The 23,157-nt window shown below is 37.9% G+C and overlaps 1 protein-coding gene across 4 annotated transcripts in view; it reads left to right on the top strand.

The window, feature by feature from the left end:
• POMGNT2 (protein O-linked mannose N-acetylglucosaminyltransferase 2 (beta 1,4-)) overlaps positions 1-23,157 on the top strand; it is a 223,410-nt gene that overhangs the window by 124,366 nt on the left and 75,887 nt on the right. Inside the window, exon 4 of one of the 4 annotated variants that reach the window (XM_081970113.1) lies at positions 1,184-1,371. The exons of the other annotated variants lie outside the window; for them this stretch is intronic. The gene's annotated coding sequence lies outside the window, so the exon portion shown is untranslated. The remainder of the gene's footprint in view (positions 1-1,183; positions 1,372-23,157) is intronic. 4 annotated transcript variants of the gene reach the window in all.

Here is a 23,157-nt window from a genome sequence, read left to right as displayed (position 1 = left end):
ACTTAATTTTTCAGGCCCCACTCGATAGCAGGCTAATGTCATCACATCCATTTTTGACGGTCTGCGCATGCTCTGTGCACGCTCACATTTACGAACTGGTAGCAAAGGTATGTAGATTTCACCCCTGCCTAAGGGCCTCCAAAACTGTCCACATTGCTGCAATATGGACCAATTATAGTTTCTGAATACTTTCCAAGAATAGCCCCAGGCACAGCATATTGCAATAATCTAAGCAGGAGATGACCAGGGCGTGAATGAGTTCAGAGCCTCGTAATTCAGGAAAGGGCACAGTTGGCACTGAAAAGGGCATAAAGTTGTGTAAAAGCTCTTCTAGCCACAACTGCCACCTGCTTTTTGAGCAGGAGTCATAAATCTAGGAGAACCCTCAAGTTGAGCACTAGATCGTTTGACATATTGCAATTCCTTATAGAACTAAGTGATAAACCTTTGGATTCTGAGGCTCTGCATACCCACGTGACTTTTTAGCCACACCAGATGCTGCTTTAGAACCTCTTTCCAGAGCACGATACCATAGTTTTCTGGAAATGAAGGATGCCAATGCAAAGTAAAGTCTGTCTGTCTTTCTTTCTTTCTTTCTTTCTTTCTTTCTTTCTTTCTTTCTTTCTTTCTTTCTTTCTTTCTTTCTTCATGCTTGCAATTGAACTCCTACCACTACTACCCATTGTTTGGATGTTTGTAAATAATTACCAACTTTTGTAAATAATTCAAAAGTTGTACATTTATTGGAAAACAAGCAAGTTTCCTTTGTGGAAACAGGTTATTACTTCCCATGAGCTTTGTTTGTCCTACAGACTATTACTAGTAACATCTTAATATTATAGTCATTGCTGGCTATAATACCTGTTATCATTACTATTGCAGTATATATTACTACTATGGCTGGATGATCTTTAGAAGTTGCTACAAATTGCTAGTGGAGAAAACACCTATTAGGCCTATGTTCATACCATGATTACCTATTACAGAGTGTGGTGTTCATGGTATCTTTTACATGCCTTGACTTTCAACTATAGAGCAAAACAACATACAATTCAGGTAGCCCCAGTGTTGGGTGAGATGGGGGAGTTTTAATTGAAGAATGGCTTGAATTATATTTCTGTACAATAAGGATTCTGGGTCATATAACCTCATTTGGGCCGGTTGCTGTTTTTTTTTCTACCAGAACTAGCAACAGACAATGACAAGACTGACTATTCCTCAGAATCAACAGAGATACCAGCACCTTGACAATCCTGCCATTTGTATTTTCCAGTGTCCCAAATTAAGAATTCATTTCAATGTCGCTATTCTGCAGTCTTTTACAAGAATTGAATGAAGAGGCTGCATCAGTCTCCCTGGTTCCTTTATAAGGTCAGAGCTCCTATCGCTGGTAACTTAACTTGCCTCCTTATGGTACTGCAAAAAGTAGTTCTGCAAAAGCATGACAACAGATGGTTATTTCTTCAGTTAGCATGATAAAATAATATGACTTGTATATTGTTATCAACATACAGTTAAATGTTATGTAGAAATTACAAGGCAAAGTAAGAAAGACATGTAAAAAAGAATATTATGCTGTGCTCTTTTTGGGCAATCTGGTTCTGTATTCGGTCTGTTGTCATCGGGATCTAAGACGGGGAAGGAGACCGGATCTGCTTTCTAGGCAGTTCATAACAATAGGAGAAAATACGTATGTTGACAATACCTAATTATGAAATAGCATTTATTTATCTTTTATTAAAGCAGGAAGTTCTTTTTCAGATTTACACGAGAGCCTGAACAATTAGGTTTCTGCTTGAAGAAATTGCCTCATTAAATTTAGTGTGATTATTAAAGTAGCTTCCATTTTTAAAAAAAACGTGTGTGCAAGCTAGCTGGCCATCTTAATGAATAGCAAAGAGGCATTATGTTCACAATCATGCAAATTCTGCAGCATAATGACTTGTTGTTACTATACAATATTTTAATCCAGAGATTTACAATGGTGATATGCTGCACCACTAGGGCTCTTATGCAAGTAATTATCGAGATCCAACTATTTTTCAGCTGCCTCTGGTGACATTTGGGGAACATATGGGACCAGTAGTCAGCATTCAGAATTTAGAATGTCAATTTTTCAATTTCTTGATAACACTGAATTTTTTCTGTGGTCCAAAATAAAAAAAAGGTACAGCTTGCAAATGGTTTGGCTATAGGAAGTAATCTAAGCTTTTCCTGAAGCACTGGAAACATAAAGACATTTCAATGGGCCTTGTTCACATTCTATCCACATGTGTTTATATGTAAGATATGCCACCCATCAATAATATCACATGGCCATATTGAAATTAAGATGGAGGATGATATGTGACTCACTATGAATGTTTTTTAGAATTCAATATAACTTTTGTTGTTATCACCTCAGTTTCCAGATAGGTGACTCCTAATATTAATTAGGCATTAAGCAATGTTTGTTGCCTATATGCTATAACAATTGTATTAAATAAGGGGGAAAGGGGAAGAAGTTACAAGGAAATTGTGGAAGTAAAATAGAGGTACTCAAAAAATATTATGGATTTTTGAGGGAATAGATTTGTAAACCTATGAAATTGGGCTCCTCCAGGGAACCAACCTCTTTAGCATTTGTTCTTCTTCTAATCAAAAACTGACATAAAAAAAGAATAGATAATGGAATAAATCTATATTAAATATGCTTGCACTGGAGAAATTTATGGAATGATGTCTGGAAATGTTGCATTCAGTAGGACTACTAAAATAAAAAAGTGCTAGGTAAGCCATAAGAGATTTTAAATTCCTAAGTGCTCTGTTCTCCCCCCACCACATTTATATTCTAATTTTCCCATTTTTCACTTTCCCCTCTCCTCTCTCCTCTAGCGAGCCATCAAATATGCTGTTTTACCTACTTACACTTAAAAGCTCCATATGTTAGAGAAAATAGTGAATAAAAATGAATGTGGGCACATAAATGTCTGTCTGTCTGTCTGTCTGTCTCTCTCTCTCTCTCTCTCTCACTATACACATAGTGGGAGGGAAATAATATCTTGCTCTACCAACAACATAACACATTACAGCTGATCTGCATGTTCATAATCATTTGTATTTGTGATAAAATTTTGTGAATGAAACAACTAAAAAAGAAAAACCTTTCCCATAAGTACATCCCAAGTCAGTTTAGTAAGACCAATAATCCTTTCTGTGCTGCATTTTAAAAGAAAATATGATGTGGGTAGCTGAGTCTTTTTGCTACTTTCTATGTCCTTATTTGCATCTTGGATTTAACAGAATCTTTAAACTGGTCTGTTTAGAGAGTAGCTCTTGTACAATGGAATGGTGGACTTCATGATACTTGTGTAAGGCGTGCAGAGGTTTTATCAGAGGAAGACTTTAAAAAGAAAATGTAGCATGGTTTTGTTATGCTTTTTGAACACTAAGTTAATGAAGAGCATCTTTGAATATTGAATAGTTCTGTTATTTTGTGTACTATAATAAAATATATTTGCTTTGCCAAGAGCTAAAAATAACAGTTATTAACATGGGTAAAGCCAGAAATTGACACTAGGTAAAAAAAATGGATAGGTGAAGTCAGTGATGGAGATAAACTAAAAGTTGCTTAAAAAGATTTCTTTTTTTACCTCAGATATAACACATGAGAGAACATTTTCCAAGACATTTCTGGTGCCTAGTAAGAAAGATGTGTATGGGACGCGGGGGGGGGGGGGGCGGAGAGAGAAGGAAGGAGTGATGGAGGGGAGAGAGAGAGAGAGAGAAGGAAGGAGGGATGGAGGGAGAGAGAGAGAGAAGAAAGGAGGGAGGGACGGGGAAGAGGGAGAGGTGGAGATTTGTTGCAGCACCTTTATGAATGCATAATGCACATACTCTGTTGTTAATACATAACAAATCAGTACATTAATAGCTCTGAACCGGAGATGACAACCAACAAATCATTGTGAAAGTAAACATTATAAAGACTGACTAGGAGAAGAGATAAAGATGTAATGCTTTAATTTAAAAGGCACTGATAAAACATTCTTTGTAAAGTACAGCACAATTTAAAAAAAAACCCTAGATGAACTTTAAAAGCCAGTTTGGCAAGATTTTGGCAAATTCATCTTCACTCAGAGAAAAGATAACTGTGGAAAACATCAATCAGTAGATGTCTGTGATATCTCCAGCACACCTTTTTCCCACTTCATCTTCTGCTAAATACATTTTATAAGATGTTGAAAGAAATGTAACTTAATTCCATATTGATCTGATGATTGAAACAAGTATTCTGTTTCTGGGATCTAAATACTGTCTTTGATTTTAAATGGAAATTGGTTGTTTCATTCAAAAAGGTAAAGACTGAATCTGGACCTTGAAGCAGGAAGAATCTTGATGGTTTGTTTAGATCAGGTTAGTTTCCCATAAATTTTTCTGGTATTTCTTTTTTGTTTTTCTGCATATTGGGCAATACCTTGTTTTCTGCCTCAGATATAACATATGACAGAACATTGCCCAATACATTTCTGGTGTTTAGTAATAAAGATGTGTAAGAAAGAGATGGAGGGAGGGAGAGACAGTCAGACAGATGGGGGAGAATTTAGGAAAGTATCCATTCCACAGATACTATAAATGTATACTGATAAGGGTTAAATTGTACTTGCCAACATCTACTAATTTTAACTCTTTTTGGTAATAATTTTTATCTTTATTTGAATTCAATTTTTTTGGTATGGTTTAAACTGTTACACAGTACCCTGAATGATGGGAATGTACTAGGGAGCTCAGATAATTTTTTTATCTAAATAAAACTTCTTTTATACAACTTATAACTTACTTTATACAGCCAAACATAAATATTGTAAGCCAATTTAAAACCAGATTGCTATTCATCAGACAGACTTCTGACATTTTTCTTTGATTGACTGATTTCGTTGGGGTAACCTCTTCCTTGAGATAGAGGGGAAAACAAAAACTATTCAACTGGTTCTTAAAAACAAACCATTCCTCTGAAGTATGCAATCCATATGAAGGAAAGATCCTTAAACATTTCAAAGTCAGGCTGGGAAGAATAAATAGTTGAATATGACATTCCACTAGTTGAGAAATAAAACACAGTTTTCAATGTCCATCAAAGATGCCAACATTTTGCAAGAAATCAGTCTCAAAATGCTATTTGCTTGTAAGCTGTCAACATTCTTTCCCTGTCTGAAATTATGGCAGGATTCTCTTCCATCTCCACTCATTAAAGCATCTGAAAGCAAAACAGAATTTATAAAGAAATTCTATACACTTTTCAATAGACATTGTATTCATTTTTTAAATCAAAATAGCCATCTAACTATGTCACTATGAATGATACAGATACTAAGCAAGCTGCAGAAGATTGGGTTTCTCTTCAGTAGATAATATACCAAATTAAAATTTGGTATGCTTGGGAAAATTAAGATTCTGGACTTAATAGTCTTGGTACTTTGATTTTAAAGTAGTAGAAAAGAAAAAAAAGTCTTGCATTTATAAGGATTGTGCAAAACAGGTGTTGCTTATTTGTCCATGACCTTTGTCCTCTTGCTTAAGTCTATCCCATCTCAGCCTCTCACAGTTTTTAGAGGGCTACAGTTTAGTTATTTAATACATCCATATTTCATTTTTACCTAACACTTAGCTCGGACGAGATGCAAACATACTGAGTTTTGGCAAGGTTGCTATATAATCTTTCAATTGAAACCCTAAGCCCACCTATTGGGAACTAGGCTAAATTCCAAAATTTACATAGAGGAAACGTAGCCCATTTGAGGTGGACCAAGAAGAGAGAGAGAGAGAGAGTAGTTTGATTATAATCTTGAGCCATTCCCTTTCCCACCAATCCTGCTCAAAATGTCTTCTGTTGACATGCATCTTTTTTCAATATGATGGGAAATTGGAGAAATGCTGCTTTTCTAAAAGGCAAGTGACACTCCAATATCATTGATTTTTCCATTGACCTGCTAGAATTTGGATATTAAAAAATCATCTGTTTGGTGGTTATTTTTTTTAATCCACCCCAAACAAAGTAAGCCATTATTAATGATTTGAAATAAGGTGTGGTTGAAGGTCATGCTAATATTTTAACTTTGCATTTCCTTGGAGGGCGTATTTTGTTCCAGAATGTCTCCTATAGTGCCATGTTAACCCCAAGTGCTCTTCTCATAGATATAGTCAGTCCTGCTCCCACTCCGCTACTTTTGCTTTTATTCTTGTTTTGTCCGTTCAGGTCTTTATGGTACATCAATTTTTCCATTGCTCGAATTATGAAATGCTGGATCATGTAACCTCAAGAAACCATTCGTTATGTTTCTAAAGTGACGGGAAGGAGGATATCATTTTCAGAAAAAGGCAAAGAGCTTTCTATTCCCACAGTGACTTGCCCCCTCTCTGTAGGCTCTCACAGCTGGGGAATAAAGGATTTGTTTTTCATGTCAAACTCAGATTTCATATCAACAGCTGACCAAACACTATCAGTTGAAAGGGAAAACCCCCAAACCAGCCCTTAGGCATTCTTGCCTATTTACCCGTATTTGGGATGGTGACAAAGGTTGTTTGAAACAGATTCAGGGTTAATATTGCATTACAGAATAGCTTTCTGAAACAAATATAGAAAGTGTAGGGCAAGCATACCTAAAAACTGTGTCTTTTCTTTGCTGTTCCTTTCTCAGGAATATTAAACTTTTACTTCCACTAACCTCCATTCAGCCTTGCCAGATAGTTCCATGTGTAGCAGCTAGACACTGTGGTCATCCTCTTCCCATCATTGTTATCATTTTATATGTGCCTTGACACAATTACCACAGATTGTGTGTGTGTGTGTGTGTGTATAAGTTTTTTATTTTTTCATTTTTATAACATATAATCACATATATACTATTACATAGCCAACATCGTTTTGTATTATTACATATTTACATCAATTCATCTTACCATCAACTCCCAAAAACAATTATTGGCTTATACATCACTTTCTTCTAACTCTCTCCTCCCCCTCCCTACCTCCTTTCTTCCCTCTGACATCCTTCTCTTCTCCACCCCTTCCTCTCTCCTTCTCCTCTCTCCCCTTTCCACTCCTCCTTTCTCTCCTCCTCTTCCCCCGCCTGCCCTCTCTCCTATCACTCTTTTCTTCCCTTACCTCGCTCCTCTACTTCACACTCTTTATCTCATTTACTTGATGTATTTCAGCTTCTGAGCAAGCTCCATTTTATGTTGATGGTATTTATAATTCCTTTTCAATATACACATTTAATTTTAACATATATCTTCCTCCTTTAAAAAAATAGAACAAAAAAGTATACATATATAGTCATTGTGCTTTTAATCACACACCCCCCCCCCCAGCCTAATTTTGATCGAGATGTAGACCTGGTTACAATTCCCAGCTATTCTCATCATTATATTTATATAATTATACATCCTTACCCGCCCCAATTTGTGATTCTATCTTTAAATCTCAATAGTTTCCCATTGTAAGTATATTTCATGTTCCCTCGCCATTTTTCCATATCTTGGATTAGATAACCCCTTAATTGTCTATAAATGGCAATCCTTACTGTTCAATGTTCATTACAATTCCCTTAATCTACTATATGAAATAACAAGCCGTAAACATCTCACTTTTTTCATCATCTTAAAAGTTCTATATATGTCCATGTTTCATTTAACCTATGCTTAATTGTCCTATTGTCATATTCAATCAATTAGCAACTTAGTTTAATTATCATGTATACAGGTGAAACTTGAAAAATTAGAATATCATGCAAAAGTTCATTTATTTCAGTAATGCAACTTAAAAGGTGAAACTAATATATGAGATAGACTCATTACATGCAAAGCAAGATAGTTCAAGCTGTGATTTGTCATAATTGTGATGATTATGGCTTATAGCTCATGAAAACTCCAAATCCACAATCTCAGAAAATTAGAATATTACATATAATCAATAAAACAAGGATTGTACATAGAACAATATCGGACCTCTGAAAAGCATAAGCATGCATATGTACTCAGTACTTGGTTTGGGCCCCTTTTGCAGCAATTACTGCCTCGATGCGATGTGGCATGAAAGCTATCAGCCTGTGGTACTGCTGATGTGTTATGGAAGACCAGGATGCTTCAATAGCGGCCTTCAGCTCTTCTGCATTGTTCGGTCTCATGTCTCTCATCTTTCTCTTGGCAATGCCCCATAGATTCTCTATGGGGTTCAGGTCAGGCAAGTTTGCTGGCCAATCAAGCACAGTAATCCCATGGTCATTGAACCAGGTTTTGGTGCTTTTGGCAGTGTGGGCAGGTGCCATGTTCTGCTGGAAAATGAAGTCAGCATCCCCATAAGCTCGTCTGCATGAAGAGCTCCAAAATCTCCTGGTAGATGACTGTGTTGACCCTGGACTTAATGAAGCATAATGGACCAACACCAGCAGATGACATGGCTCCCTAAATCAACTAAATCCCTAAATCCATCAGTGTGGAAACTTCACACTGGACTTCAAGCATCTTGCAGTGTGTGCCTCTCCATTCTTCCTCCATACTCTGGGCTCTTGGTTTCCAAATGAGATGCAAAAGTTGCTCTCATCAGAAAAGAGGACTTTAGACCACTGAGCAACAGAGCAGGTCTGTTTTTCTTTAGCCCAGGTAAGATGCTTCTGACGTTGTTTGTTGTTCAGGAGCGGCTTGACAAGAGGAATACGACATTTGAAGCACATGTCCAGGATCTGTCTGTGTGCGGTGGCTCTTGATGCAGTGACTCCAGCCTCAGTCCACGCCTTGTGAAAGTCCCCAACACTTTTGAATGGCCTTTTCCTGACAATCCTCTCCAGGCTGCGGTCACCCCTGCTGCTTGTGCACCTTTTTCTTCCACACTTTTCCCTTCCACATAATTTTCTATTAATGTACTTTGATACAGCACTTTGGAACATCCAACTTCTTTTGTAATTACCTTTTGAGGCTTTCCCTTCTTATGGAGGGTGTCAATGATGGTTTTCTGAACAACTGTCAGATCAGCAGTCTTTCCCAAGATTGTGATTCCTACAGAACCAGACTGAGAGACCATTTAAAGGCTCAGGAACCCTTTGCAGGTGTTATGGCTTAATTAGCTGTTTAGAGTGGGACACTGAGCCTAGAATATTGCACCTTTTCACAATATTCTAATTTTGTGAGATTGTGAATTTGGGGTTTTCATGAGCTGTAAGCCATAATCATCACAATTATGACAAATCACGGCTTGAACTATCTTGCTTTGCATGTAATGAGTCTATCTCATACTGTATATTAATTTCACTTTTTAAGTTGCATTACTGAAATAAATGAACTTTTGCACGATATTCTAATTTTTCGAGTTTCACCTGTAAAAGTGAATCACAAACCTCTGCTTTACAATCTCCCCATATCAGTTTCATATTTGTCCATATTCCATATATTTTAACCTTTATTTAATTATCTTTCCATTATCATATTCAACCAGTTAGGAACTCTATTTTATTGTCATATTTAGGAATAAGCCCCTTATCTTAACTTTATATTTTCCCATATAACAATTTCTAGTTGTCTGATTTTTTTTCCTAGTAAGTCTTTTGTCCCAGTTCTCTGTTCCTGCCTTCTCCCTTTTCTTTGTTTTGACACATCCACACTCTTCAATTTTCCCCAAGCCACCATCAAGAAGATCTTTTATATTTCTCTTTGTTTGGGGCTTAATCTCCTACTTCAATTTTCCTTATGCCACTGACAACCTCCAAAACATCTTTGGTCTGCTTTTTATTCCCTTTTGTTGGGACACATCCCTCTTTTACAATTTTCCCTATACCACTGCCAAGTCCAATGGAGTTTTTTGTCTGCTTTTTATTTCCCTCCGTGCCTACCCCTTAATTATCTCCCCTCTTCTTCTTTGCCTTCTTCTTTAAATACCTGTTTCTCTGGGTTCAGAATTCTATTTAGGCTTGATTTTAATGATTTATGCATATTTTTTATAATTTCACATAATTCTTCAAATTCCCAGCTTTCCATGATGTCCAGTTCCAAAGTTACAGTTAGTTATACAGTTCTTATTTCAGCGTTCTGGTCCACCTTAAATTTTCTGCTTCTGCTGCTGTGGGAAAGAGGAATGGGAGCCGTCTTGGTCTTTTGTTCTTCCTTAATGTTCAGTTCCAAAATTGCAGTTAGTTATACAAGTCTTATTTCAAGGTTCTGGTCTACCTTAAATTTAGTTAATTCAACTACTGTGAAACCGGAAGAGAAGCTGGAGCTATCTTAATCTTTTGCAGAAAAAAAGGAAGAAAAAAACAACCCTTCGTATTTCCCAGTTCTTGACTCTGTAATTATTTCCTTTCCTTTTCACGCCTCATCTCTCATTGGTCATAGCTGCTCAAAATATATTAATTGGAACAAGCTTGCATACAGCCAAAACTCGGGTATGTTTCTTCTTCTTTGCCTCCTGCTTTTCCAAGTTCTGATTTACCCTGGTTGGTTAATTAGCATTTCCCACACAAGTAAGATTTGGTTATCAGTTGTCAGTGATGAGATAGTGCTTTTTTCTTGATCTTTTTCCCTTGTTACATTCCATCTCTAATTAATTGGAGTTGTTTAAGATATATTAGTTAAGAAACACTCGGACAAAATAAATCTTCACGCTCCTAGATGCCTTTAAAAACATAATCTTTTCAAGTCGGAAGCCAAATTTAGAGTTAGTATTTGAGTGGGTTTGTCATTTCTCTGCTTTCTCCCTTTCTATCCAAATTGTTTCAAACAAATGGCTTTTTTTGGGGTGGGTGGGGGGTAGTGTTTCAACCCTCCATTTTCCTCTTCTTTCTTTCTTTCTTTTTGCAAAAATCCTGATCTGACCATCAATATTATTTATGCTCTCAAGATTCTTTGCCTTTTCCAAGTTTGATTTATGGCTGTGGGTTAGATGAATTTTCTTACCGGTCTTTCATCTCTTCCTCACATTCCTGTTCATTGTTTTTACTGGAAGTCAGCTTCTTGTGCAGCCATGCTGCTGCCCCTACTCCGATTCAGAGGGCAAATCTCCGACCTGCGAGGGACCTGTTGCCTCCCCCTGGGTCTGATGAGACGCTGCCCCTTCTTTGCCTCCCCCTCCAGGGGGGTTCCAATCTAAAAAAGGTCTTGGAGGTGGTTTGTCAGACAGGGTTCATGTGAGACTCTTGAGAGCCCACACACCCCCACGTCTGTGCAGCTGGAGAACTTCCGGTCGAATCACAATTACCACACATTCTGTAGCCTTCAATAATGCGATGCTTTTCAGATATAGTGGGCTTACAACACCCAGAATTTCTGAAAGTAATCAGATTATATTGAAGATTGCATCAAGTTCATTACCAAAGCTTATAAAGTTTCATCTCTAGCTCCAAGGGAGAGAGGATCTGTATTTAAAGAGGCACCATTGGCTTCCTCTGAATTTATGGCATAGCTGCACTTGTTCATCAATAGTTATGACAATTGCATTGTAGTGACATCAGGATAGGATTTTGGGGCAGATGTCCAGTTTCGCACTCAGAAAAAGGAAGAGGAAATTTCCTAATAAAGATGGTTTTGCTTTGTCTAAACAATATAACCATAAAATCCTACCCACTTGCTTTGCTGAATACAGGAATTCAGATGAAAACATTCCAAACAGGCAGCTGTCGAGCTTCATCTTGATATGAATCCACACTGCATAATTGGTATTATTATCAAACTACTCTTACTGTTTTTAACATTCCACCATGATCTGCCTTCCTGTAATTTAAATCTGTTTTTCCATATTATACCTATTGGGATGAAAGCAAACCTGGCTTTCTTCCATATAATGTTCTTTCAGGTACTTGAACAGTTTTATCATATATCCCTCTGTCTCCTCTTTCCGTTTCTTCACTATCTCTTATAAGGATTCAATTTCTAGTCCGTAGTCATCTTTGTTGTCCTTCTCTAAACCTGTTTAAAGTTGTCTAAATTTGGTACTAAGTTTGGTACTAAATTAAGTTAGGTACTAAGAACTATACTCAGTACCCAAAATAGGGTCTGATCAAAATAGCCAGCTTTTTTTGTGATTTAAGAACCATATTTCAGTAGATTCAGCTTCAGATTACATTTACGCTACCTAAACAAAATAACATCCTTTACTGGTTCCTCCTTCCCTAAAAGACCATTAAGCCTGTGGTTAAGGGTATAACACCAAACTAAATTAGCTGTCAGCATCTTGGAGTTTTGGATTGCTACTAGGGGAAGGGCAGAATACATACAGATGGTGCTAAATTATAACTCCCATCAGCTCCAACTGGCATGGTCAATTCTACAGTTCTTCTGGGAACTGTAGTTCAACAAAATACATGCAGACCAATTCAGGCACTACTGTAGCATGTAAATAACCATTTGCAAAAATGGGAAATATCTCAGCGTTTCTTTTAATTGGAGTGAAGAGAGGGAGAGAATATGAATGTCAAAGTATGTCTGCAATGTTAACTCAAATTGAAGCAAACATTTTAGATGCTCTACTCTGGAAATGATATTTTCCTTCTTGTCACTTTTCCAGATGCTGCTTCTGAGCAATGATGCTGGGCATGGTGGAGAGTGCTTGAAACAACACTATCTGCATTAGCAAATATGGCTGCAATTGGTTCTCCTGGCTGTTCACCCACTCCTCAATCTTCTTTGGTTGTGTGTAAAAAAGAATCCCAGCTTCCGCATCATTTTTGCCCATTTCATTTTTAAATAGGTAAATCTATCAGGTGAAACTAGCAAATGTGAAAGCTTAAAACTGACTAATCTATATTTGACTTAAATCATGTAATTGGAAGTGTAATTGAAAGAACCATCTTTTCTCTAGTAAAAAGTTTCTGTCTCAGTGGCTGCTGCCCCCCAAAGACCTGGCTTTTCACTTCCTTTCTTCATTATGGTGTTCTTATTGTAGTTTATATTTTCCACACCAATCCTATAGCTAAGCCATTTTCTCAAAGTTTAGTTCTTTAATAGCACCGATCCAGTAGTGCACAAATCAGGATAAGGTTTCCAGGACAAGCAAAAAGGACAAAATCTCTAATTCTTTCTTGCCAACTAGTAGTCAGTAGGTTAAACAGTCAACCAATCAACCCTCCCCCACCCCATTTCAAGGAATTAAACAACAAAAGTCCAGTTTCTGTTGGTACAACAGAAAAGGAAAAGGAAAAAAAAATGTGGTGCAAAGAGTAATCAGGGTGTTGTGCATGCAAATTGAAGGAAGTATTTCATGAGGAGAATGATATTTAGCAGAGTTGGAATCTCAGCCATTCAGGATGGTTCACACTTTCAAGCTGTATAGGCAATAGCATTGCACAAACTCATTCCATGGCCTAGTAAAGACACATTATGGGGGCTGGATGATTTGCCCCAGGAGATGGGAGGGAGCATCGTAGAGCAATGGTTTGGATGGGGCTGTAATTTTAAGGAGCGGACACTCCATATTCTCTTGTGCTGTTAAATTAAAATATCCTATCAGGAGTTCATAATGTCTCCCATGACTTGGACAAATCTGCATTCTTTAACTCTCAGTTTTGCAACTGTGTATTCTTGAGTCAAAACTATTCTACTTCCATATGAGTTGTTTTGGGGTTTTTTTAAAGAATAAAATTCTGTTTAAATTGATATTTTAAATAATTGTTTATAAAACACATATCAGTAAACACATATTTCATAGGATGCATTATTAAATAATATTGTGTCTTAAAATATGTACATATTTAGAAATGTTTTAGAACCTAGAAATCTGTCATAAAAATCAGCAATGTGTGACATTTGGGTGACAATCAAGTTCTGATTCTCTGGTTGGGTTAGAATGCATAAACTAAATCAGTTCATACCAAAACTCTTTTTTTAAATATTTTTTTTATTTTCAAAACAAAAATAACACATCCTTCTTTACATACTGTAGAAAGTGTATCAGTTGGTTACAAAAAGGCTTTCGTGCATCTCTTCCATAGTCAACAAACATAATTTATATTAATTCAAGTATTTTAACTCAGATATTTATACATGTTACCATCATCATACCTCCATTTTCATTTGACTATAATTGTTTAAACATCCTTCATCATAAAATATACCAAGATTTAATACATAACCACATACTGGCATTTCATTTACTATTTCTAAAATCCTCCAATAACAGTGAATCCTTGTGTCCTATTCTAGCTAAACATCCATAATATTTAATAACAAAGTTTTCTAATCCTTCTTTCCAAATCACTGTTTACAATTTACATCCAATTTCCTTATTTCCATAGCTGTATATACGTCGTTATCATTGTCCCTCCTTTATTTAACTATATCCTGTATCATAACATTTTCCCCCTAATAATCAAGACTTAACTGTATCTAACTTAGTTCTTTTTAATTAACCTTTATATATAATCCAAAAGGATTTCTAATCTTCCTTTCATGGGTACCATTCAATATTCATATCCCATTATTACTTATCATAACACTACACATGTATACATTATTATCATTATCAATTATTTATTTAACTATATCTATTGTCACTAAATTTCACTAAGTTTAACTAGTTTTAAATTATACTCTTCCATCTATTAACCTGTATCTTTCCAGTAGCAAAACAGTCTCATATCTTCTGCGATTTGTGGTATCAGTTCTCTAATCATCTCCTTAATCAACTTTGTATGAACTCCTCTTAGCAACTCCTTGCTTATAAAATCTCTCATGTAATTTCGATGCCCTTCTTCTGTTTCCTTAATCAGCTTATCTTTGATTGTCGGTAGTGTTATCAATGATATTGCTAATAAAATTTCTCTCTTTAAATCCATAAATTCTTTTCTTTTTTCTTCTTCTGTATCTTGCCATCTGGGGTAGATTTCCCCTCCATTTAATTCCTCTTTCAGTATTCTACTCTTTCCATTTTCAGAGACAAACCAATCACCATAAATATCAGCAATTTAAATTTCTTCATATTCATTTTCCTCTTCGATTTTTAGGATTTTAACTGCCACTTTTTCCACTTGATAAACATTTTCAACTTCTTCATCATATTTTGCTGTTAGATGCACTGTCTTCCAACTTCTTCTCTAGCCTCTCATGTGTGTTTGATAATTTCTGTATTTCTGAGAATATCTTTTGCAGACTTAAAACATATTTCTGCTGTTGAAATTGTGCCATTATCTCCAGCTAACAAACACTGCTGCTCTAGCTTAGAAGGTTTTAACAAGATTAAGCATAGATTCACAATAACGCTTTATTTTCACCTTTCTCTGGTTGAAGATATACCGTATATACTTGAGTATAAGCCGAATTTTTCAGCCCACTTTTTGGGCTGAAAAATCCACTTCGGCTTATACTCCAGTGAACAAAAAAAAGGAGGGAAGCTTCTGCAAAGGCGAGTGACAACAAGTCTCCCAGGCTTTAATTTGCCGAGCTGTGCGCACGCGCCTGTTTTCCACGGCGTGGAGCAGCGGCGAGATTCTGGGCGGCGAGTGATGATTCCGGGGGCCATCAGGGGGGGGCAGGGTCCCCCCTCGCGTTCCTCATCTTCCCGGATGGCCCCTGGAATCATCGCTCGCTGCGCAGAATCTCGCCGCTGCTCCATGCCGTGGAAAACAGGCGCGTGCGCACAGCTCGGCAAATTAAAGCCTGGGAGACTTGTTTTCACTCGCCTTTGCAGAAGCTTCCCTCCGAAGCGTTCCGAGGGAGGGCTGTAAACTTCCCTCCGAAGTCTTGGGATGTTCTGAGGAGCCCCCCAAGGCAAAACGCCGCTGCCAGGTAGTTAAAAGTACGTCTCTGATTCGTCTCTGTCAGTCTTTCTCTGATTCCCTCTCTCTCTCCCTCTCTCTGTTCCTCTGTCTGTCTGTCTCACTCACACACACACACACTGTGGTCACCTTGTTGAGTGTTCCAATCACATTTGAAACACTCAACAACTAGCCTGCAATGCAGGCCAGTTGTTGAGTGTTTCAAATGTGATTGGAACACTCAACAAGGTGACCACAGTGTGTGTGTGTGTGTGTGTGAATGAGACAGACAGACAGAGAGAAGAACAGAGAGAGGGAGTGAGTGAGGGAATCAGAGAGAGACTGACACGCACACACACAATTAAAGCAATTTTATTGTTATCTACCTGTATTTTTATTTTTGAAATTTACCGTGAGCTGCTGCATTTCCCAGCCTCGGCTTATACTCGAGTCAATAACTTTTTCCAGTTTTTTGGGGGTAAAATTAGGGGTCTCGGCTTATACTCGAGTCGGCTTATACTCAAGTATATACGGTACTTCAAAAGGACATCTGTATGCTTTTCTTCTTATCACTCTCTATAAACAAGCAGTGAGACCTTGAAGTGCCAAGCCAGGATAATCAGTGAGAAAAGTAAAAGTGTTTCATTTCCAATACACAAACCTCCAGCCTCCGAGTAGCAGTGTTATTGTTGCAATGTTGCAATTTTCTTTGTTTCTTTTTGTATCTTTTTGTATCTTTTTTGTATTTCAAGTTTTAAAAAAGTCCGATTCTTGAATGAGTTAGAAGTACACCCACAGTAATGAAAGAGGAGAATTTTAGTCCATAGGTTACAAAGAATAGTAAAAGAAAAAAAATGGAAGAAGAAAACTTAATCCATTCGTTTTAAAAGGCTTGCATAAATTCCATCCGTGAAGATAGCATTTAAAAAGTAAGATAACCCACTGTCCAAAACCATTCCAAATTTAATTCCTCTGCTTATTTCTTCTGTTCTTCAATTTAAATTAATTTTAAGTTTTTTATAGGCACTCTTTTAAAAAGGTAAAAATTCCTCACTAGCTGAAAATACTTTCTCTTTCTGTATCCTTCCATTTTGGAGCCGCCCCGACTTCATCAGCCTGGATTTTTTGTCATTAGTTTGAAGAACTTCTCTTGGATCAATCAGGGACTTTGCGATGTCCCTGAGATCAGCAAGACGTATTCTTCCTGTTCACTGTCTCTGCGGGACGGTTTAGGTCCGTTTGGACCACCCGGCGGCAAAAGTAGCGACTGCGATCTCAGAGCATTGAGATCGCACATCCTCTCGTTGCGACATTGGCTCCTCCTCTCCACCAAAACTCTTAACTATCTATTACCACCATTCTTTTCTAGGACCTAAGTAAGAATAGTTTATCTATTTTCTTTGATTTATTATTGCAATCTAAGAAATACCTGGTTTATTTTATTCTGTAAGCCATGATCAACTCTGTAAGTTGTTATATAGACTTTATTCCTCTGAAGATCTACATAGAATTAGGTTCTGTGAGTTTGAGTGAAACTGGACTTTCAGAAATAATGCCTAGTACTGATTCCTGGAGTATCAGGTGCCCATACCAGTCATGATGGGAAGATTGTCAAAACAGAGGAGGACCTAAAGTGGAATGTGTCACAGCTCATTTGCTTTGGTCTAATGCTACAACAGCTGTAAATGAAGAACTATCTCAGAAAGTAAGATGACTGGGTCCAATTGTGCCGCACAAAATTTCTTGCACTGTATAATTATACACAGTGCAAATATAAGCATTTGATAAGTGTGCAAAGAGCATTCATATGATTTCTTAAATTAATAGAAAGGGCCTAAGGGCATTTTTTGGCCAAGACACCCAATAGTATAAGATTCAGCTGGAAGGTCTACTTCTGCCCCTGCAGAGTGAAAATAAGAACAAAGCCACAGGATTTATTCTATGGCCTTTTAAGGCCAAACCTCATTGACTAAATTGTAACAGGGTCAATCAAGTTCTTAGATGCTGCGCTTTAACTGAAATGAAAATGTTTCAGGTGAGTAATGAGTACTTACATATATCCAAAGCTTTTCTCTAAATTAACTCCTGTGTTTTAAATCATGGTTTTTTACTGCTTTGAATATGGATGACTTTGGGGACACAGTCACTAATGATTTAATTAATGATTTACATTAAAACAAAGGTGATCTTGCATGATTAAAAACCCAACTTCTCTTCCCCTCTCTCTAAATTTTTATTTCTTTCAAGTGACCCTTTATTAAAGAGCCTGCATATTTTTGCTGTGAAAATAAACTAAATACTGCCCTCTATCAGAAACTGAGTAAAACTGTTCTGAAGACATTTTATTGATTTCTTCACAGCCTTTTCATTGCTTCAGTTTTTCTACCTGTAATCCTGCTGTTAATATTCACCTCATCATTTACTTCTTACACTGACATCAGTGGGCTAGCCCCAGACTTAGCCATAATGGGATGACTCATAAAAATCTGTTAATTGTAATTAAGTTATATGTCACTGATTTCAGGGGAAAAGTCAAACATTTCAGTGAATTCACTTCAACTTGAACTCAGGTAAGTGTATACTGGTATAGGAAGTACAAAAAAATTATAATTATATTAAAAACAATATCCCTTTCCCTCCACCAATAAGATATTATCTTGCTATGATTGTGGAACTTGAATGCTCCGAGGAGGATGAGAGCTATTCCAGAGTAGGTCTCATTAGAAGATGCCTAGTAAAGATTGTCTCTCCTATTAAAATATATAGTGAACTGTAACAAGTGTCAATAAGTACAAAAATGTGTGGATAGTAAATATAGCAATTACAGGAGACAGCAGAAGAGAATAGAAAGAACTGGAGAAAATCAATACAAAAACCTTCTAATAGAGATAGCAAAAGGAAGCAAAATTAGTACCAATGGTAACAGGTGCCATTGGTTTAATTCCAAAATAACTAGAGCACTACTTGAACAACATCAATATTGACAAAATCACTATCAATCAATTGCAAAATAGAGGTTTTTTTAGAACGGTTTCCATCCTGTGATGATACTTTTAACACCATCAAACAAGAGCAACATCTGCATATCTCAGATTCTTGGAAGGACTCAATAGGTGGACAAAATAATAAAATCCAATCTAAACAGCTGATTGAATGCAACCAACCATAATCCACTAAGAATGTTGATTAACTGTGCTTCAGTCAATCAAGAGACCATTTCCAGCACACTTATCATTCCATCCCCTAAATAATGCAAGCAAGTCCATTTACAAGACCACTGCAGAAGGACACAGGCCTAAAAAACAGAGTTTATCAAGGAAATAAGTATGGTCTGCAAATTTCAACCAATGAAAGAGATTAGAATTGCAAGGGAGAAGCACGTTTTGCATGTGGATGCTTTCATAATTAATTTCTCTTCAATCCCCAGCTGGAAAAGTTCTGCCTAAAATCTTGGCAAGGATTTGACAATTCAGAATTCGATGGAAAAAGACTGTGAGTCTGGATTGGGCATTTTCCCCTGCTCCTCTGTTTTTTTGTCCTGAATATGTAAAATGTATTACTGTAAGTAATTTTTGAAAAAGTAAATGTAGCCTAGGATGACAACCAGAAAATTTACCAATTTATTGTGTGAATTTTTCATGTGGATATTCCTGGTGGATTCAAAACCATATTCTTATCCCAAGTAGTGTTCTTTCCTCTTTTGACCCAGCTAATGTTCTTTCAGCAATTCCAGAAACCATTCACTTTCCTTTCATTAATGCTATTTCTATTGCAGATCACTAAATATTCCTCAGCTATAACTCACATTGAACATCATTATTAGAGTGGTTCATCATGTATATTAATGAACTTCTGCTCTTGTTTAATTCTTATTTCTTCTTCCTCCAGTTAAAGGACATGGATTCATGACTGCTTATTCTCTCACCTCCCTTTCAGTATCAGCTTTCTCCAATCTCGAACTTTTGATGCATGGCTAACTGAGGAGCTGGGACTGCATGATAAACTAAGCAACAGAAATTGTTTAAAAAAAAGATTTAAAAATCTTTTTTTTTAAATCATCCTAGGAAGATTAAATAATTAGTGCTGAATTAAACATTATACTGCATAAAATCAGAAAAACAGTTCAGCTAATAGAGCTTAAAAGTCCATTTGGTGTAGTGCATAAAGCACAAAGCTGGAAACTGAATAACTATGAATTCTAATCTCACTTAGGCACAAAGTCAGCTGAGTGACCTTGCAGTCACTCTCTTTCAACCCTAGGAAGGAGGCAGTGACAAACACAGGAGGAACAGATAGTTGCAAGGAGTCAACACTGACTTGAAGGTCAATCAATATAGTAAGTCAAATAGCCCAGCTGTGTACCAATGTAGGGCATGTGAGATGAAAGCTAATCTATGTTATAATGCTCCCAAACAAATGCTAATACAGGTAGTTCTTAGCTTACAATCATAATTGGGACCAGGTTTTTTATTGCTAAGCAAGGTCATTGTTAAGTGAGTCATGTCCAATGGTCTGACATTTTTGCCACAGTTGTTAAACAAATCACTACAGTTGTTCAGGGAATCCTGCAGTCATTAAACGAATCCCGCTGCCTCCATTGACTTTGCTTGCTGGAAGCCATCTGGGAAGGGAGCAAATGAAAATCACATGACCCTGGAATCTTGCAACCATCATAAATACATGCCAATTGCTAAGTGCTTGAATATTGATGTTGGAATACTGCAATTGTCGTAAGTGTGAAGATAATTCTTAGTGATTTTTTTCAGTGCTGTTGTAATTTTGAATGATGGCTAAACGAATGGTTGTAAGGCAAGGACTACCTGTCTTTAGCCCATTCTGGAATACACTAGATGCAAAACACCTCAAATCATAGATCTGCCACAGGCGAGGCCTCTGCAGATTTTAGAGTAACAACTATCGAGGAAATCAGCAGTCATATTGAAGGTGAGGGCAGATGTGTATGGAATGGGATGTGGAAAGTGTTAGATACTTGCCCTATCTACAGTGGTTTCCACCAAGGTCCTCTGTTCCGGCGGGAACAGAGGTTTAATCCTATTGGTCGAAGGGTCTGACAGCTCCCTATAAAAGGGCTGCTGTCAGACTCAACCTGGAAAATCGCTGGATTTTTCTCATTTGTTGTACTTAATAAAGAGCTGTTGTTACCACTAAGCCTGTGTGTGCCTATCCATTACCCAATCTAACACTGGTGATGAGGGTGGGATCGGAAGGCAACTAGGTGAACCAAAAGAGCTTAGCAATCCAGCAAGTACATCCAACCCGGAGCTCAGTGCGGCTTCAAGCAGCCATTTTTGACTGGCAAACTCAAAACGCCCTCTGAACACAAAATGGCCATGCACGCCCCACTGACTCCATATGACCCCATCACTGAGCACTGGGACACATACATGCTATGATTTGACTGCTTCCTTGAGGCAAACGACCTCATGGGCCTTTCTGAAGGCCGCAAGAAGAACATGTTCCTCGGATACTGTGGCCGGGAAGTGTTCGAGACAGTGAAAGACCTCTCTGAGCCGACATTGCTACAATCAGTCACCTGGTCCATGCTTCAGCAGACGCTGAGGACCCACTATGCGCTCAAGCAGTCCAAGTACGTTCGCTGGCATGAGTTTAACATCAGAAACCAGAAGGATGGCGAGTCAATTAACGAGTACGTTGTGGTGCTCTGCAAGGCCACAGTGTACTGCAAATTCCGAGACCTGGACAAGCTGATTCTGGACTGCATAACTGGGCCCCAATTCATGGCTATGCAATTTGAGACCTTCCTAGCAGCTCTGGCCTCCAATGCTCAGGCGGAGAGAATGGTGAGATCTGCAAAAGAAGCCCTCTCTAGGATGGGCCCGGGAGATTGGCAAACATGGGTTGACCACTATTTGCTAATTCAGCACATCACACCCAGTGCCACTACAGGAAGAAGCCCCTCCAAGCTTCTCATGGGTCGCCGGCTAAGGTCACACTTAGACTGGCTACACCCCAATTATTCTGCCTCATAGCCCCCAGACTCCACAGGCAAGATTCGGACATTTAGCATAGGGGATTCGGTATACGCCCACAACTACGCCAGGGAACTTTGTGGATTCCTGCCACAGTGATAGGCATCACTGGCCTTTGCTCTTACCTCCTAGAACTCGAGGACGGTAGGAATTGGAGAAGGCATATTGACCAACTCCATGGCTGCCTCTCCAACTCCATTAGACAATCAGAGGTAACTCCTGCACGAGTTAGCCAAAGCCCTACCCAAATGGAGCAAACACTCACTCTTTCCACAGCCAGCTCAAGCCCGAGGGTACTGGGAAACTTATCTGGTTATGTTGCAGGCCCGGAGCGATCTCCAAGCGAACTGGCTCTAGAAGCTCCAGCTGCAGCCTGTGAAAGATTCCAGGAGCTTCCACCAAGCAGAGCTGCGGAGCAAACAGGTCTGTCCGACCTGTCCAAGGAAACCCCTCTTACTGAACTGTGCAAGTCAGGCAGAGCTACCCAAAAGCCCACCTACCTGCATGACTATGTAACAAGTAGGATTGTTCCATCCAAAAGGGGAGAGATGTTAGATACTTGCCCTAACTACAGTGGTTTCCACCAAGGTCCTCTGTTCCAGCGGGAACAGAGGTTTAATCCTATTGGTCGAAGGGTCTGATAGCTCCCTATAAAAGGGCTGCTGTCAGACTTAACCTTAGCTGGATTGTTCTCACTTGTACTTAATAAAGAGCTGTTGTTACCGCTAAGCCTGTGGGTGCCTATCCATTACCCAATCTAACAGAAAGGGTGAATGGGCAGATTTCCTCTAGCTGAGAATAATCAGACAGAGAGAAGGACAGAAATGGGCTTATTTGTGATAAGAGCCAATTTAGTGAAGTAATGAAGGTTCCAGAATAAAAATCAGGAAACAGAGAGTTAAACATGGAAGCCAGCTGGGTGATTTTGGGCCAGTGACCCTGTCTTAGCCCAACCCACCTTGAAGAGATGGTGTGAGGAAAATAGAAGGGGGGAGCATTATGCTTTCTTGAGTTGGGAAAAATAAAAGCAAGCTATAAATTTAACAAATTAATACAACTTAATACTAGAAGATACTATTATGAGCCTCTCACATTTATATTTCCAAACTAGGAAATATAGCTATTATATCTTTAAAAATAACAAGAAAGTGAATATCCAGCATCATAAAGATAACTGTTTATGTTGGTGAAGTCAAGAGTATTTTATAAAAGCCAGTTAGGGTTTATGAGCACAATAAAAACAACAACAATGGAGCCGTTGAGACTTTAAGGTTGGCTGATTCAGTATTGTGCTTAACAATCACATATGGGAGGTCAAGAATTCAGATTTTATCTCGGTGAGGCAATTTATATCTGAGAAAAAAACTACCCTTATGAATGAACAACAAAGCAGTTTAGCCATTTTACTTACAGAATAAATGGATATCTCCAAA

Source organism: Natrix helvetica, assembly GCF_964273705.1.
Source record: "Natrix helvetica genome assembly, chromosome: Z".
Taxonomy (NCBI): domain Eukaryota; kingdom Metazoa; phylum Chordata; class Lepidosauria; order Squamata; family Natricidae; genus Natrix; species Natrix helvetica.
The sequence above is the reverse complement of the archived record's forward strand: the minus strand, read 5'-3'. Positions and strand labels throughout refer to the sequence as shown.